Genomic DNA, 3,773 nt, shown 5'->3' with positions numbered 1-3,773 from the left:
TATTATGTAATTTTTTATGTAATAAAATGTAATTTTATTACATAATATTATGTAATTTTTTTTATAATTTTTGTCAATTATTCCAAATACTTGATGATAAAATAATTAAATCGTCCGGTTTATTTCTTATCTCAAAAACTAATAATCACAGACTGAAGTTCATCACAAAAATGTAGGTTTTTTCATTTATTCTCCATTATTTTACAAACTTTTTAATTTAAACGAGAAGCAAATGTTAAAGTTTTTTTTCTTAGAATTCCAGATTTATACTATTAATATTTGTCTTTAAAAATAATAACTTTATGTTCTCTGGTAAACAACTGTGAACTGTTCGTTTGAGAAATGTTATTCTGACGGCTGTAATTACTGAATAAATCTTGCAAAATTGTTTGAAAAAATTGCTTACTGCCCTAATTTATATTTTTACAAAAATGAGATAATCTTTTTAATGAAACAGCAATATTACAACTTATTTACACACAGTCAGGTATTGGAGTTAATTCAAAGTATTTCCTGTTATATTGCAGAAGAGTCGACCACTAGAAAACGCAACAGTTTTAACTTTAGTTGCGATAACAAAGTGAATTATGCACACAAGGAACATTCGATTAGTGAACTTTAAAACACTTGATATGTTTTATTAAAAATGGTGGATGCGCCGGGTTATTAACTTAAAATAAAAAATGATTCAAAATCTTTTGATGTTGACATGTAGAATACACAATTAGCGTTAAAATTTCCTTACTCTTTGTTCCTTACCAAGTACAAACTTTAGTAGTTTAGTATATCACTGACATCATCACATCTGAAAGAATTTTTATTTTAAAATTTTCTGACTTGAGCGTTGGTTGATGTATTATTTGAAAGCTTTCTCATGCAGAAAGCTGCTTACATTTGCGATTTATTTATTTTTTTGGTTACAACCATTGCTGCATATTTACGAATAACTCTGTTGCTACGATTAAAATTACTATAATAAAGTAAAAAAGTTTTATTATATTTTTTACTATTACTGTTTTGTCGAAATCCAAACATCTGGGGACAAAATTATTTTCACACATTCATTAAAATTAATTATTCTAAATCATACTTAAAATAAGCACACAAACAATTTTTTAGAAACTATTGTGTTAAGTGGCTAATAATAAACATTGTTTTTATTAGATATTTAAATACTCAATTTTCTTAATAATTGTGCATCAAAATGGTTAGTCGACTGTTAAAAAAACTAATTGCTAACTGATTGGACTGCTATTATATAAGTTTTCGATAACAGATAAACACATTTGTGCTCACAACATAAATAAGTTCTAAAGAGTTACGTAAATTGACGCTGTGGTAAGGAAAAACTATAATTTTACGCCCACAACAAGTCGCTTAAACTTCGTAGGTAAACCACTTGTCGATATTACTCACTCCATTCTAAAAAATAACATTATGATTTTAAAGCTATGCAAATGCAAACAAACAATGTCGTTTTATAAATTCAAAAATAATACAAAACGCATTTGGGTTGTGTTAGGTGTTTCAATAGAAAAATGTAGTGTAACCAAAAATTATTATCAGAATTTTAAACTGTGAAATATTTCAGGTTTAAAGGTAGCAATTTTTTGTTAAATAAAATGTGTGGAATAAATCTACAAACAAAAATCAAACATCACTGCACGATATTTTAGTCTTATAATACTATTGGTTTCCGTAACAAAATTTCTGCAGGAAACATCTGCTACTTACAACTTCTGACACCAAAAAGCAATTCGTCTTTTCTGCACTCCTGGGTCCAAAACAATTCTGTGCTATCGATTCTCTCACAAATTATGCAGAATTTGCATGAGTTTCGAAAACACAGAGAAGAAAATTACTCCCGACATGAGTCTCTAATTGAAGTGTAAATAATAGATTATTTAGGTACTTAGGAGAGAAGTTACTTGAGACATTACCATATCAATCAACTCGAAGTATGAAATGGAACATAATTTCGATTTCTAAATTTATAACTCATCCTGTAACACGTTTCGAATGGCAGAAAGACAGATGACATGTAACCTTTTTCAAAAGAGTGACAGCTCGTTTACTTTCTTACCTTAAATCGCCTGTTGCAACCTTCTTTTGCGTACCATTGTGATCTTCAGGTGCAAGAAAACAGCACCTACCACTCGCGACTATCAGCTGACAACATTGGAGAGGGTGCGAGTGTTAAAAGGAGCATGTCAAGATCCGACTTTCGATCTGAGTATTTATGTTGTAATTTTGCACCCTTTGTCACACTATATTTTAAAGGAATGATGCTGATTCAAGCAAGAAAACAATTCGGAGCTTCACACAACGCGACGCGTTTCCAGGAATAGGCGGTTAGGGTTGAAAGGACAATGTCGGAAGTGGTCGGAGGGTTGGATATGCAAGCGCATGCGTTTCATTTCGCATTCATACCTACGAGGGACCGTCAATCGATGGGATTGCATAAAACTGCGGACTCAGACTGGAATTAGGATTTCACAAAAATTGGAACTGTTTCACGTTCTAAGGGACGATAACAAACTGCACAGATGCAACGAATTGCTGTTTGGTTGTTAAAAAGAAACTCGCTCTCTCAAAAAATCGAAGAATGCCTAGTGCAGAGGGATGGTCACAAATAATTAATAATTTTTTTTGGTCAGCCGATGAACAATGTTGACATTGTAATTTTCGTTTTTATTTTTCCAATCAAAAGCCAAAAGAACTAGAGGTTTTTAATTAGGACGTTCTTCAAGCACTTTTTTACAAGGAATCTAAATCTGTCATCGTATTTTCCAAGGCGTTCTTGATGTCAGAGTTACAACATTCATTTTTGGTTTTTCTTACAAAATGCTACCTTTAGAATAAAGATATAGATAATTGCGCGATTCCAAACTAAAGATCCTAATTATTAAGCAAAGTTATAAACTTGATTATTACTAGTTTTTTATATTTTTTTTATTTATTAAGTGCAAGAAATTCAGTTATTGGCCGGGTGGAAAAATTATGACATGTAGACCAATATACGTCATTCCAAAGAAACACAACAGAAGAAAAGAGTTTGCGCATTATGTCATGGAAACATGAACTTAAAAAACTTTCTTTATAAACTCATAATGCCTCTTGGCCAGTAACTGTGTAGTTTACCCTATTCGCTTTTTGTATTTTGTAAAGTATTTTAATACCTGATGTATCACATGATTTGATTGAATCTTACGTGCTGATCAAAATGGAGAAAAAACAATTTTTGTCAAGAGTGCTTTGGAAAAATGGACAAAAATTTTGATTTTAAACCAACTAATCGAACTGTCAAAATTTAGTTTGTTAAACAAAATTTTTTGTGTTTTTTCCAAAACAATCTTTGCAAAAACGATTTTTTCTTAATTTTGATCAGCATGTAAAATTCGATCATATGATGTAACTCTTCATTGTAATCAGGAACGAAATTTTAACTAAAGAAGAGATCGTAATTTATTTTGAGGGAAACTATTAGCTGTTTCAAAACTATAAAAACGCCAACGTCGCATTTTACTAAATTATATATTTTTTAAAATAAGACTGACAAAATTGTAAAATAGTTATTAATTATTATATCTCACATTGAAAGTGTAAATTACATTAGCTATTGAATAATTTATAACAGCTAACTTTGTGAGAAAGTGCGACGTTGGCGTTTTTATAGTTTTGAAACAGCAAATAATTATTAGTAGAAAATGTGGTAATAGTATTTATAACTATTTAATGCTTCTGTTATTGATTGTCCATTAGACAATAAAAAA

At 30.1% G+C, this 3,773-nt stretch overlaps 1 long non-coding RNA gene across 1 annotated transcript; it reads left to right on the top strand.

Annotated features, from left to right (window-relative positions):
• Nucleotides 1-2,118: 2,118 nt before the first annotated feature.
• On the top strand, nt 2,119-2,682 carry LOC135266485 (uncharacterized). Its single transcript, XR_010334558.1, has 2 exons — nt 2,119-2,233; nt 2,281-2,682. It is a non-coding gene; the product is annotated as an uncharacterized LOC135266485 (long non-coding RNA).
• Nucleotides 2,683-3,773: the final 1,091 nt, after the last annotated feature.

This window comes from Tribolium castaneum, chromosome 6 (assembly GCF_031307605.1).
Source record: "Tribolium castaneum strain GA2 chromosome 6, icTriCast1.1, whole genome shotgun sequence".
In the NCBI taxonomy this organism is placed as follows: domain Eukaryota; kingdom Metazoa; phylum Arthropoda; class Insecta; order Coleoptera; family Tenebrionidae; genus Tribolium; species Tribolium castaneum.
This window is presented reverse-complemented; position numbering and strand designations above follow the sequence as displayed.